The sequence below is a fragment of the Theropithecus gelada genome, chromosome 2, assembly GCF_003255815.1.
Source record: "Theropithecus gelada isolate Dixy chromosome 2, Tgel_1.0, whole genome shotgun sequence".
Taxonomy (NCBI): Eukaryota; Metazoa; Chordata; class Mammalia; order Primates; family Cercopithecidae; genus Theropithecus; species Theropithecus gelada.
In genome coordinates, this window is record NC_037669.1 from 163,231,230 (window position 1) to 163,246,836 (window position 15,607).

Genomic DNA, 15,607 nt, shown 5'->3' on the forward strand with positions numbered 1-15,607 from the left:
CAAAAGGGGGTCTCTCAAGTTGAGAGACACAGACAGCTTCTAAGATGCTGTCCTGAGCATGTCCCTTAGAAAGAGTAGCCTTAGGTCTAGGGATTTGAAATCAAGACTTGTTGGCAGTGGGTGCCTATAAATGGAGGTTTGATAAACTTCTAGCATTGCCACTGGAATTTCCCTGGGCATTTCACCTCAATGCGGGGGGATAATATCCAGTGTCTAAATGATTAATCATCCACAGGATGCTTCAGAGGCCAGGGTAAGATTGGAACAGTAAAGTGGGAGGGGAATGAGAACTTCCTGCTCTCAACCCATGGTCAGTGAACTAGTTGGTTGAGGACAAATGCTAGCGCCTGAGGATGGGATCTCACTTTGGTGACTGCGGTGATGCTGGCTCCCCTTTGGGTGGATTTCTCTCAGGGAGATGTTGGCTTAAAAGGGCCTATGGGCACAGGCTCTGCACACTCCTAAGGAGCTGCCCAGGCTTTCTTCAGACATGGATGCTTCAGGCACTTGTCTTTTCTCCTGAAGATTTTTAAAGCAACAGCGGTGGAAACAGAAGTGTCTTCCTGTGGCCTGATCTGAATTCACTCACAAAGCAAATTTCAGTTCCTCTAATTATTTGAAATCTCCTCACAGACAAGGCACCAGGGTTAATTAGTAGAGTTCACCTACTGTCAACTGAGCACTTGGGAATAAAGAATTTAGAACCAGGTCACTAGGTGAGTGTAATTCACTGTGAGTGTGCAGGGCAACGTGGTTTATTTAGATATATTAATAATGGCTTTTTGTCATATATAGATTGAATATGTACAGTATTTTCTACTCTCTTTCTTCAAACTCATGTAAAAAATACATTGAGTATTTTTATGAGACTCTTGGGCCAGGCACCGTGACTCACACCTATAATCCCAGCACTTTGGGAGGCCGAGGCAGGTGAATCACAAGGTCAGGAGATCGAGACCATCTTGGCTAACATGGTTCAACCCCATCTCTACTAAAAATACAAAAAATTAGGCGGGCATGGTGGCACGTGCTTGTAGTACTAGCTATTTGGGAGGCTAAGGCAGGAGAATCGCTTGAACCTGCGAGGCGGAGGTTGCAGTGAGCCGAGATTGTGCCACTGCACTCCAGCCTGGGCAACAGAGCAAGACTTTGTCTCAAAAAAAAAAAAAAAAAAAAAGAGAGAATCTAATTTAAGCTGTTGAAGTTAAGCTGTTGAGCTCCTGTGTAGTTCAAGGAGGTGATAAATTTCTGCTTAAATAATAATATTAAGATTTCAGAATCTGAGCTAGGGTATTGATTTTTGAGACTTTATGCAGGAGCTCTCTGACCTTCAACATTTTTCTTACCCCTTTGGGCATAAATTTATACCCAGGCCTTGAGAAATGTCTCTCGTGTCTTAAAGAAAAGTGATAAAGAGGAAAAAAGAATGTGCAGTTCAGCTTTCATTCAACTGAGACATTTTATCAGTAAATTCCTACATTCTTGGATCAATTTCTGGTGAGCAGGACAAAATGAAATATGTGATGTAAGTTCAGGTAAGGTGAAGTGAGGCCGTTTACTTGACAAAATACCTGTGTTTTTGTTCTGTTACAGCTGGGTATTTATTTCTGAGTCTATGTGCCAAACAATGTAATGAAGCAGGCCGGCACGAGGTTGAGCATTTGATGCATGGGGACCAGTTCTCATTCTTGTTCCATCATTCTTGAACAACCCTATGTGGGTGATATGCCGGGACCACCTCAAACAGAAAGCAGGCTGAGGTCACTGAGGGTTATTTCCACCACCTTCTCCATGCCTCAGCCCCGAGCTCACAGGCCTGAACCCTCTTGGTTTGGGTGCCTTCTTAGATCATTATGGGCTCCCAACTCCTGTCTTTGCCATCTGGTCTTCTCTAATTTCAGCCACTTCCCACCTTTCACGTCCTGAGGTGCCCTGAACGTGCTCTGTACTTCCTCACACCCATGCCATCATTCTTGATGTTCTCTCTGATTGAAATAATCTTCCACCCTCTCTTCACTTGCTTGCTAGATGAACCCCTACTCATTCCTCAAGACCCAACTTGAATTTCTCTCTCTTTTGTAATGTCCTCCTAAAATCCCCCACTCCCATCCCTGCTATCCTGGCCTGAAGTAGCTGCCACCTCCTCCTGTGCCTTCAGAGCCTACTGATTACTTCCCTCTCTCTAGTACAGCACGTACCATGTGGTTTCATAGTGGCAAGTAGCTTTCTTTACACAAGTTTCTTATGCTTTCTGAACCTCAGCTTTATCACCCATAAAATGTGAGTAAAAATAGTGCCTACTTCATAGGGCTATGTAGATATGACACTTGCAAGGTCCTTACTTAGCACAGTACCTGGCACATGGTAAGAACTCAATCAATGGCTGCTATCGTTATGATTGTAATTATCATTGCAATTACTCACTATATGGGACAGTGTGGACCAGTGGCAAAATACCGCTTGCTTGGCAAGGTTTAATGGGGAAGACCAAAGCAGTAGTCTCCCTTTGTTCTTCTCTATTCCTTTTTAGAAGTATTTTGTGAAAATTTCGAATATTCACAAAAGTAGAAGGCATAGTATAATGGATCCCCATTACGCATTACCCAGCTTCACTAATTATCAATACACTGTCATACTTGCTTCATCTATTCCTCCCCTCCCCACCCCTTACAGGTTTTCTTACTACTTTTCTACAGCTTTCTTTCTTACTACTTTTCTACAGCTTTATTGAAGGAACTTTATATATCATAAAATTCACACTGTAAATGTATAGTTTAATGATTTTTTATGAATTTATAGACTCGTGAAATCATCAACTGCAATCCAGTTTTAAAGTCCATTCCTTTTTTATTTAAAGAGAGCAAAAGCAACTCTCTTTCTTTTGTTGTTACCATACTTTACATTATTTTTAATAAGGATCATAATGAGAAGAGACAATGCTCACAGAAGAAGACCAGGCGTGTATGGACATTTTTGTCTTTTCCGTGTCTGCTATGAAAAAAAGTTGTGTTTTCTCCCCACTGCAAGAGTCTGTTATGGAAACAAGAAGGTCTTTGGACTTGTTTGTCTAACTCTTTTAATCTTTTCCTCCCACTGCGATAAAAACCATCTGTCATGCTGGAAAGGTGGAAGATAAAGAAATGGACAAACTATAAAATGCTGCTGGAGGCTGAAGATGCTTGTTTAATATGTGTACAGAAACAAAACAGATAAGGTTAATTACAAGAGACAATCAAACTTAAGGCAGTAAGATACGATTCCTTTCTGACTTCAATTCATTACACTGCTTTGGTCAGCTTAGCACATTATATTTGCCGTGGAGACTGTAATTATTTGCAGGAACCACGACACAAGCTTTAATTTCTTCTTTCAAGTTGGTCAAAGCAATGATCAACTCTAAGCTATGTAAACAGTCTGGAGAGGGCACAACTATGGCTCATTCATTTGCTCTACAATTATTCAGTTCTTCTGATAGTTGGGATCATCCTAGTAGATGACCCTAAGCAGCTAGGTGTGGTAGAAAGAGCAGATGTGAGTTCAAATCATGGGTGTGCTATTTAACTCTAACTGTCAATTACACTTTCTGAAAAATAGAGATAATAGTTCTTATTGCACAGGGTTGTAAGAAGATTAAATGAGATCATGCATATGTGTATGACACATTGCAGACATTTAGTAACTCTTAGTTCCCATCTTTATCTAGGTATTGGTAGGGTCACAGATGTTTTAGGTCAGGTTTATTAGAAGCAGAACCCAAAATAGGAATTACTTTTGTGAAAGTAATTTATTGAGGGAATGCATTTCAGTAAAAACCTATAAGGTGCAACCATCAACACAATCAATTTTAGAACATTTAATTACCCCCCAGAGCCCTGCAACTCCTTAGCTACTCTCCCGTTGTCTACCTGGTCTAGGCAACCAGTAATCTGCTTTCTGTCTCTATGGATTTGCCTATTCAGGCCATTTCATATAATGTGAAATGTTATAGTGGAATGAAATCATATAGTATGTGGTCTTTTGTGAATGGAATTATATATTAGGTGGTCTTTTGATAATGGCTTCTTTTACTTGGTGTAGTGTTTTCAAGTTTTACCCACATTGTAGTATGTATCAGTATTTTATTCCTTTTTGCTGCTTGGTAGTGTTCCATTGTGTGACTATACCACTTTTTGTTTATCTACTAGCTAGTTTATGACCATTTGGGTTGTTTCCATTTTTTGGCTATTGTAAATAATGCTGCTATAAATAGTTGTGTATTTTTTAAAAACCCAGAAAATAAAAAGAAAAGCGTATAAGGGAGAGAGTGAAGCAAGACAAGGTAGGGGGAGAAGACAAGGAAGAACGTAGATTCAGGTGAAGTCTAGCCATGGCCTGATTCACAGGGGCTCGGGAGCATCAATAGCCAAAGAGTTGTTCCCCATTGAGACAGAGGGGCCAGGTTCTTGCATCTCATATCATCATTATGGACTGCCTTGGTTGGGATTATGGAGTGTCACTTCCAGGGACAAGGAAGAATCCTGCCAGCTGAGGTCTATTCTCAGGACAGAAGAGGCATCTGTGAGCCCTTTGCAGTCAACCCTCAGAGAAACTGGGGCATGGTGTACTCGCCTGGTAAAAGGGATCTGGATGGGGCACTACAGCATCTCCTGCAACAGAGGCAAAATAGATCCGGACTCTGCCTTACAAAAATATTTGGGAGGTTATGAGATGTGTGAATCATTAGAGGAGGGGGCATTTTGCCACTCTTCTAGCTAGAAAGATTTTTTAAAAACAGACTTTGTGGAGAAGGAAGCAATGAGGCGGAAATATAGATGAGAAGATGAAGAAAAGACTTCACTGGTGTTTCTAGTTAGGGGAATATCATAGGTCAAGACTCGGGAGGAAAATCAAAATTCTTTCATTGAATGTTTCAGTTCCAGACACTTTGTTAAGTGCTGGGGCAGTATATTGTTTGATTTGAATTTGGATAACATTAAAGGGAAACATAAGAGATAAGTTTGAAAAAGTAAATCAAAAGCAGATTGGAGAGGGGATGTGTGAATACTAGCCTAAGGGTTTTAGAGTTTATGCTGGTGGTGGAAGCCACTGAAAGTTTTTGAAGAAGGGATGATCAGAGCTGATAATGATAACTAGGCTTATAATTCTTAAAGGTGCCTCATTGTTTTAAGGCTAAAGACCACACTCATTGCCCAGACCTGCAATAACCTGCATGATCTCAGCCTGGTCTGCCCCATGGCATCCTGAGACGTGCTTAGTATTGCACAGCCACTTAGGAGAGCTGGGTGTTCTCGGCCCCACCACTCACATGCAGCAGGATCTTGTGTAAGTCACTTAGCCTCTCTGGGCCATTATGGTCCTCATTTATAAACTATTGATTACAGATAATAAATGTTATAATTTTAGAGCCTGAAGAGACCCTTGGGGGTCATGGGCATCAGAAGATTCCCTGACAACTGATCTGGGCATCACATCATGCATGCAAAGGAAGATTTAACAGCACCATAGCAGAGCCATACATAGGAGCACATAATCATTCAAGCTCCAGGACATGAGAGGGGAAGGAATCATCACCTCTGGGGAGGGCAAATTCCAGAGGGCCTTCTAGAGGTGACCCTTGAGCCATGTTAAAGATGGAGAGGGATCATACCTTTGGTAGAAGTAGCAGAGAGGAAGACATCAGCACTGGGAGACCTGGAGAGTGCAAAGACAAGGAGAAGAGAATGCTGAGGCGCTGTGCTGATGAGTGGTAAGGGTCTGCTCCCATGGGTGGACAGGTTGAAGGGGGCCTTGATAATCAGGCAGAAGTGATCATTTATCAAGGCAGGCTTGATAAATGATAAATGACACGCAAATTCGTGAAGAGTTCCATATTTTAGGCCGGGCGCGGTGGCTCAAGCCTGTAATGCCAGCACTTTGGGAGGCTGAGACGGGTGGATCACGAGGTCAGGAGGTCGAGAGCATCCTGGCTAACACGGTGAAACCCCGTCTCTACTAAAAAAAATACAAAAAACTAGCCGGGCGAGGTGGCGGGCGCCTGTAGTCCCAGCTACTTGGGAGGCTGAGGCAGGAGAATGGCGTAAACCCGGGAGGCGGAGTTTGCAGTGAGCTGAGATCCGGCCACTGCACTCCAGCCTGGGCGACAGAGCGAGACTCTGTCTCAAAAAAAAAAAAAAAAAAAAACAGAAAAATGAACCAGTGCAACTTACCCTGGCAAGAGAAACACCGTAAAGGTGGTGTTTAAAGTAGTTATTTGGAGAACATTTGTTTTTGGTTTTTAAACAAGTAACCAGGAAAAATATTTAACTTTTTATTTTGAAGTAAACTTAGAGGAAAGTTGCAAACATAGTACAGAGATTTTCCATTTACCTTTCACGCAGCTTCCCCAATAACATGTCACGTACCGTAATACTATTATCAAACCCAGCAAATCAGCATTGCTAAAATATTATTAAATAATTTGCAGACATTATTCAAATTCCTGCAGTTTTCCCACTACTCTGTTGTTTTACTGGTCCAGGATCCAATCCAGGATTCCACTTGGCGTGTAGTGATTGTGTCTCCTTAGTCTTCTCCACACTGAGACATTTCCTCAGGTTTTCTTTGTCTTTCATGACCTTGACAGTTTTGGAGAGTCCAGGCTAGTTATTTTGTAGAGTGTCCCTCAATTTGGGTTTGTCTGGGGTTTTCTTATGATTAGATTGAGACTGTGGATTTTGGCAAGAATACCACTGAAGTGATGATGTCTCCTGGGCGCATCTCATCAATGAGCGCATGATATCAGTATGTCTTATTATTGGTGATATTAACTTTGATCACATGGCCAAAATAGGCCTACCAAGTTTCTGCAATGTGAAGTTACTATTAGGAAAAGAAAAGTGGTTTAAAATCACATTTCATGGGATCTTATTAAGTTCTTACAGATTGATCTGATTATGTATTTGTCTTTAAAATGGATTGCTCATTCAGTCATTCAGTTATTATTTACTGAGGACTTACTATGTGTCAGGCATTATGCTGGAAATGGTCATGAACAAGACAGATGGGGTCCCCACCCTTGTGGAATCTAGTGGGAGAAAACATTAAACTGAACATCACCAGGTTGGAGTAGAAACACGTAACAAGGGGCTCTAAGTGGTTTGAGAGTAGGGAAATGCATGGAGGCCGGGTTAGGGGAAGATGGTGAAGCTGAGACCTGAGGGGCAATGAGAGTTATTCAGGGGAAGGGGGATTGACTTTTAGGACAGAGCTCCTTTTTGACTATTTTTTAGCTTCCATTTTTAATTACAGAAATTTATACTCATTATTAGAAAGCAATGAAATTAATAGTGCAGTATTTTTTAGTATCTAAGGTGATCAATAACAAATTGAGATAATTTATTTGACAAGTTTTGTCTTGTAAAACTATTTGTTAAATAAAGGTATTCCGAATGGAGACAATAAAACAGTACATGTAAAAATATTTGGGCAGAAAGACTTACATATTTGGGTTAAAATATTAGACATGAGACTATCTTCAATTTAGCAGAATTGACTGTGAGTTTACCAGGTACCTCAGCACCTATAGAGAGGATATTTTCTCAGTGGAGAATAGTATGGTGTACAGAAAAGAGTCATTGAGAGTGTCAACAATTTTAAAATTATTAACCATAACATGCACCTATGAAGAAGATTACAGGTTATTTTATGAAAATAAGACCACATTAAAAATGCATTGAGAAATATCACTGATGGTGTTAGAGACATTATCGGGAGAACCTGCTCCGATGTTTAACGTGGGTTCTTTTCTATTTCCTAGGTGTCTGGGCTGGGTTGAGAAATAAAGGGAAAGAGCACAACAGAGAGAAATTTAAAGCTGGGTGTGCAGGGGAGACATCACATGTCCGCAGGATCCGTGATGTTCCCCTAGCCGTAAAACCAGCAAGCTTTTATCAGCGATTTTCAAAAGGGGAGGGAGTGCAGGAACAGGGTGTGGGTCACAGAGATCACATACTTCACAAGGTAATACAATATCACAAAGCAAATGGAGGCAGGGCGAGACTGCAGGACCACCGGATGAGGTGAAATTAAAATTGCTAATGAAGTTTCGGCAGCCATTATCATTGATAACATCTTATCAGGAAACAGGGTTTGAGAGCAGACAACCTGTCTGACCAAAATTTATTAGGTGGGAATTTTTCTCCTCCTGGTAAGCCTGGGAGCGCTACAGGAGACCGGGCTGATTTCATTCCTTCGGCTTCCACCATAAAAGGCGGTCGCCTTAAAGGGGCCGTCTATAGGCCTACCTTCAGGGCGCATTCTTTTTCTCAGGGATGTTCCTTGCTGAGAAAGAGAATTCAGCCATATTTCTCCTATTTGCTTTTGAAAGAGGAGAAATACAGCTCTGTTCTGTTCGGCTCACCTGTGGCCAGTTGAAAGTTACCTCTCTTGTTCCCTGAATATCCCCGTTATCCTGTTCTTTTTTAAAGATGCCCAGATTTCATATTGTTCAAACACACATGCTCTACAAACAATTTGTGCAGTTGACACAATCACAGGGTCCTGAGGTGACATTCATCCTCCTCAGCTGAGGAAGAAGATGGCAGGATTAAGAGATTAAAGTAAAGACAGGCATAGGAAATCACAAGGATATTGATTGGGGAAGTGATAAGTGTCCATGAAATCTTCACAATTTATGTTCAGAGATTGCAGTAAACACAGGCATAAGAAATTATAAAAGTATTAATTTGGGGAACTAATAAATGTCCATGAAATCGTCACAATTAATGTTCTTCTGCCTCGGTTTCAGCCGGTCCCTCCGTTGGGGTCCCTGACTTCCCACAACAGGACAGATACATTTAAGAAACGGATTAAAGGCCGGGCGGTGGCTCACACCTGTAATCCCAGCACTCTGGGAGGCCGAGGCGGGCGGATCACAAGGTCAGGAGATCAAGACCACAGTGAAACCCCGTCTCTACTAAAAATACAAAAAACTAGCCAGGCGCTGTGGCAGGCGCCTGTAGTCCCAGCTACTTGGGAGGCTGAGGCAGGAGAATGGCGTGAACCCGGGAGGCGGAGCTTGCAGTGAGCCGAGATCCGGCCACTGCACTCCAGCCTGGGCGACAGAGCGAGACTCCGTCTCAAAAAAAAAAAAAAAAGAAAAAGAAAAAGAAACAGATTAAAATGCGTGAACATGTATCCAAAATAATTATTCTACTTGGGTTATATTTTAATACTCAGATAATCAAAATAAAGCAGTTTTAAATATTGCTTTAATGTACACAGTATATGTTACTTTTATTTTTTGGAAATTATTTTTGAAAATAGTTTTTGAGCTGTTTTAAAGATCTATCAATAAAATAAAATAGTCACTTAAAAATATGTCACAGAGTTACCTAATTTGAATTTTTACCCCCTTTTACCCTCAAAAGCTATAAATTATGTGATCTTTCCACTTATGTCCTCACTAGCAAATCCAGACCCCAACACTGGTAGCACGCTAAAGGAAACAGGCTTTTCCCTTTCTAGAAGGCAGGAAAACGTTGTGAATCCTCATTGTTGTCTTGTCACCTATTTTTTTCTTGCAACTGTCAATTTCCTCATGAGGTCACATAAATTGAGCACTACGTGCTCAAAAGCTGTCTGAAGTTCTTTGCATGAATCAACTCATTTAATCATTCAGGTAGCCCTATGATAGGTATCGTTATTGTTCCCGTTTACAGACAAGGAAACAGAGGCTTTGTTCAAGTTAACTTGCCCAAAAGTACATAGTTTATAAAGATCAAACCTGAAATTAGGATCATGAACCTCTGTCATTAACTACCCTCTATATTGCCCTTTTAAAAACTTCTGCTTCATCTGCCAAATTTCCCGATTTCTTGGAACAATTATAATCACTCAAGGATCTTCTCTCAGCATCTTTATTATTCTAAGTGCCCACATTTCTTACTGCTGCCAGAAAATTATCACTACCACCCCACCAATTGAACTCCAAATGGAGGGACATGCTGTAGTACTTGTACCTATGGGCAATAGCTCTGGAGAAAACCGCTTAGGTTCATGTAGAGCTGTATCGTCAACTGAGCCTTCACTGCAAACATTTTTCGGTGTCTTGCTGAAGCTGACCAGAACTCCTTTTTTTTTTCCTTTTGAGAAGGAATCTCGCTGTGTCACCCAGTCTGGAGGGCAGTGGTGTGATCTTGGCTCACTGCAAGCTCTGCCTCCCGGGTTCACACCATTCTCCTATCTCGGCCTCCTGAGTAGCTGGGACTACAGGCACCCGCCACCACGTCTGGCTAATTTTGTTTTTGTATTTTTAGTAGAGATGGGGTTTCACCATGTTAGCCAGGATGGTCTCGATCTCCTGAACTTGTGATCTGCCCACCTTGGCTTCCCAAAGTGCTGAGATTACAGGTGTTAGCCACTGCGCCCGGCCCAGAACGCCTTTTAAGAGCAGAGTGGAAATACTGCTGATTTGGAGTCAGAAGACCTAATTTTCAAATCGTGACTTTCAATTCCTCACTAACAAGATGAGCACACTGTTTTGTATACTTAGTACAACTGTTTTAGCCATCAAATTAAAGTGCCTAAAAGTACATTATAAACTGTAAGTGCTATCAGATATTAATTATTGTTCTACAAGTAATCATGGAACAAGACTTTACATTTGTACTATTCTTTGCAGTACTATATTATTTCATTGAAACTCTCAGTAACCCTATGGCTTAGGTATCATTATCCCCATTTTACAAACAGGGAACTGAAGCACAGAGAAGATTAATGCTTTCCTGAATCAGTGAGCTTAGACCGCCATAACAAAATACCATAGACTGGGTGGTTTAAACAACAGAAATTTATTTTTTCAGAGTTCTGAAGGCTGGAAGTCTGAGATCAGGATGCTAGCATCGTAAGGTTCTGGTGAAGGCTGTCTTCCAGGTTACAGATGGCTGCTTTCTTGCTGTGTTCTTATATGTCAGAGACAGAGAAAGAGAGAGAGAGAGAGAGAGAGTTCACAAGTTCTCTGATGTTTCTTCTTGCAAGTATACTAATCCTATCATGAGGGTCTCGACCTCATGACCGTGTCTGAATCTGAATCTCTCTCAAACGCCCACCTTCAAATACCATTACATTAGGGGTTGAGGCTTTAACATGAGAATTTTGGGAAGTCATAATTCTGTCCACAGCAGTCCTCCTTTGATATTGTTTGGCTGTGTCCCCACCCAAATCTCATCTCAAATTGTAATCCCCATAATCCCTGTGTGTCTAGGGAGAGGCCAGGTGGGATGTGATTGGCTCATGGAGATGGTTTCCCCCATGCTTTTCTTGTGATGGTGACTGAGTTCTCATGAGATCTGATCCTTTTATAAGGGGCTCTTGCCCCTTCGCTTCTCCCTCTTCTCTCTTTTGCCTACTGCTGTGTAACACTGCCTCTTCCCCATCTACCATGATTGGAAGTTTCCGGAGGCCTCCCTAGCCATGCAGAACTGTGAGTCAATTAACCCTCTTTTCTTTATAAATTACCCAGTCTCAGTTATGTCTTTATAGCAGTGTGAAAATGGACTAATACCTTGTTGTTCCCTTCAAAGTCATGAAGCTTATAAGCGGCAAAGCCAAATATTAAATTAAAGTTTTCCAACTCCAAATCTTGAACTCTTTCTCTAAAACCAGAGGCCCCACCTCACAATATATTGAAATCTCACTTAATAGTCAAGGCTTTCCCCTGTTATATCTGGTACTTCTTATGACAGACACCATCTTAATAGAGATTGCAGTGTGTTTCTATCCACTTCTCTAGCTCTTGTGGAAAACAGATTTGACAACATTTCTCCTTGGTAGTAATTTCTTTATAAAAGGCACCTAGCTAACAGGTCCTGGAATGAGCCCAAGTAGAAACTCAGGAGTTGCCAAAGGACCTTCTGGTTTCAAGATGCACAATAACTTCAGAAATTATTAATATTATAGAAAAGTAAAGTTTATAGAAATAGAAGTTTTGATCCTTTAACCTATGTAATATAATAGGATTTTTAAAAAAATCCTCCTTAAGATAATATTTTTTTTCCTGGTGACCAATGAAGTTCAGAACAGTTTTATTTTTTTCGTTTATAAAAAGCAGGGAAGTGAGCTGGGCAGATTACCTAAGGTCGGGAGTTCGAGACAGCCTGACCAACATGAGAAACCCCATCTCTACTAAAAATATATTAAAAAATTAGCCGGGCACACGCCTGTGTAATCCCCAGCTACTCAAGAGGCTGAAGCAGGAGAATTGCTTGAACCTGGGAGGCGGAGGTTGCGGTGAGCGAAGATCGCGCCATTGCACTCCAGCCTGGGCAACAAGAGTGAAACTCCATCTCAAAACAAAGACAACAACAACAAAAAATAAAAAGCAGGGAAGTGATTATTTTTGTTTTCCTGGGAACTTTCATCTCTATAAGCTTCCCTTCCTCCAGTTCAACACAGTGATCTGTTGTGATTAGATTAAAAACGGGGGTTGTCTGCTGCTCTTTTTTTTCCTCCTATCCTTGTTGCTTCAAATTTTAGAATTTACTATTTTGCTGCTTAATCAGTATGTTTTGAACGTGAAAAATCACATTGAAGGGTCTATTACACTTCAAGTGTTAGCTCTTAACGTTTTTATTTCTGCCTTACTTTATTTCTACCAAGAGAAAAGACCAATTTGTTTTTTACTTTAACAAAGCATTCTAGCAGGTCATTGCTAGAATATCCCAGGGAAGGTCTTTGAAGTTGCTGATATAAGCAAACTAGAATATTTCTCAGAAGCCTCAACAACATAACTTCTAAAAGAAAGATTTTTTGTGTGGACCAAATTCATCTGAAGTGAATTATTATTTCCAATTTAGCTTGGAGTTTTTCCACATTAAAAGCCTGTGCTCATTTAACCAGTATTAATTGAGTACCTACTATGTGTCAAGCCATTTGTTAGGAGGCAAAGATATAAAACTGAATAAAAGTGGATCCGATAATACTTGGATGGAGGTGAAAGACAGTGTAAAAAAAATCAATAAATGGTATAATAGAGCACACTCAAGGTTCTACAGAAGGTCTAAAGAGAGGGACCATTATTCCAGCTTCTTGAGGTTACTGAAGTACAGCCTAAGAAATGCTTTCAGCAACTAGTTATGGTTAATTTTATGTGTCAATTTGATTGGGCCTCAGGGTGCCCAGATATTTGATGAAACATTATTCTGGTGTGTCTATAAGGGAATCTCTGGGTGAGATTAACACTTGAATAGGAAGACTGAATAAAGCAGATTGCCCTCCCTAATGTGGGTGTGTCTCATCCAATAGAACAAAAAGGCTGAGTAAGAAAGAATTCCTTCTGACTGCCTTCAAGCTGGGACATTGGTCTTTTCCTGCCTTCAACTCAAGTGGAAACATTGGCTCCTTTTGGGTCTTGAGCCCGATGCCTTTTGGAAGAAAACTTCAACTATTGCCTCTACTGGTTCTCAGGCCTTCAAACTTGGAAAGGAACTATACCATCGGCTCTTTTGGGTTTCCAGCTGGCTGATTGCAGATCTTGGGACTTGTTAGCCTTCATAATCATGTGAGCCAATTTCTTGTAATATACCTTTCTGTCTCTCTCTTTCTCTCTCTCCAAACACACACATACATCCACACACACACACACACCCCCCTTATATTGCTTCTATTACTCTGGAGAACCCCGACTAATACGTAACTCCTCCATGCATATCCTATGGGTACCTTTATAAAGTGTCAACTTGGCAAGGCTAAACTACATTTTCCACAGATTTCTTCCCTGTTTGTTTAAGATGGGCCACGAGAGATATTTGGCCTAGGATTTGGAAGCAGTGACAATATTGCTTTTATGTGCAGGGGGCAGAGTTAATGGTTGCAGGGGTGATTGTTGTAGAGGCACCAGGTGCTGGTTGCAGCTCACACATCTTGTCACTATCCGTTGGCTCACCTTGTTGGTGTGGAACAGCAGCTGGTCTGGCAGCTTTTCCTCCTGCCCCTGGATCTTTTTTCAGCTTTTCTGGCTCTAGTGAAGTGCACAGTTAGCTTTTTGATGAAAGGCACCCATGTCTGCTGCAGAACACCTGCACTGTTAAAGCTGGAAGCATTAGGAAGCATTGGTTCTAGTTTCATCTTCTTGGGCGCCAGCTTACACTCATAGGTTCTAGTTTGTTCCTCACTTTACGTGAGAGTTTCTCAGACTCAGCATTATTGACATTTGGGTTGGATAATTCTTTACTATGGGGGACTGGCCTATTCATTGTAGGATATTTAGCGGCCTCCCTGGCTTGTACTCACTACGTATTATAGCCTGCACCCAAGTTGTGACAAGCCAGAATGTCTCCAAACAGTACCACATGTCTCCTGGGGGTCAAAATAGGCTCTAGTTAAGAACCTCTGCTTTATAGCCATATTCCCTTCCCAACTACTTGCTGAAAACTTCAGGCTCTGACACTAGACACAGAGCCTTACAGAGGCTTTATAACCAAATCCTGTAATTGTGAAAGATCAAATCCCTGAATAAATCCTTTATTACATATCTCTCTCCTAGTGGTTCTGCTTCTCTGATTAAATCCAGACTGATATCTTCTTTAGAGTTGGCTGAATCTTCCTGAGTCTCCTGGACAGCTTTATTCATTTTCATGATCCCTTTGTATCAACAATCTCCAGCACCATCCCTACTAGAGCCAGCCCCCCTTCCTCAATACCCTAGTGAGGTAACTGTGCCTTTAGACGAGAGACAATCAGATCCATAGAAAGAATGCTTGGAACAAAATCTCAGTGTAACCCTGCCATGTGGAAATGTAGACTGTGTCCTGCCAGTGCTTCCAGGAGCTGTCAGAGATGAGGGCAGTGCTGTAGAGACTCAGTGGGGCTTAGAATCACGGGGGAGTTTATTGCTTTGTTAAGGATCTAAGTCTTAAAGGAACAGTTATAGGCTTTGTTTTCAAAAACTTCCAACATATTTTTATTCTATTTTGTCAAAGTGATTTCTATAGGAATAAATTGTAAACCAATGAAAATCATTTGCTGTTCGACTACTCTCCAGTCCCAGAGATTCTAAAAGAATATTATACTTATTTAGCCAAGTAGAAGTCTATAACTAGCTTGGAACAAAGACTTTATCTTCTGGTAAATGGATAAGAAAGTCCTTTGGAAAAATTAGCAAAAGTAAGATTGAGGTATGATAAAATCAGGTCTATTCATTTTTAAATACATGTTATGAGCTGGGCACTGTGCCTGGTGTGGGGTATCTGGTGACCAACCAGACAGACAAGATTTTTGACCTCATGGAACTTACAGTGGAGTAGGAGAAACATTCATTACACAAATAATCATATAAGGAGAATATGAAGTTATTCATTAAGTTCTATGAAGGAAAAGTGTAGAGTCTTTACAGAGAGAGATGAAATATAGATGGCAGGGGTAAGTGAAGAGGGGCGTTCCTAAAGAAGTGACATGGGCTCTGAAACCTAGAAGATGAGTTGGAGCTAGTGAGAGAGAAGTAGATGGAAAAGAGCTCCAAGCAGGGATAGCAAAGAGCTTGGTGCCTTCAAAAAGCTATAAGAATGCTGCAATGGCTGGGTCTAGTAAACAGGGAGAAGAGAGGAGGGAGATGAGCCTACAGAAAGGAGAA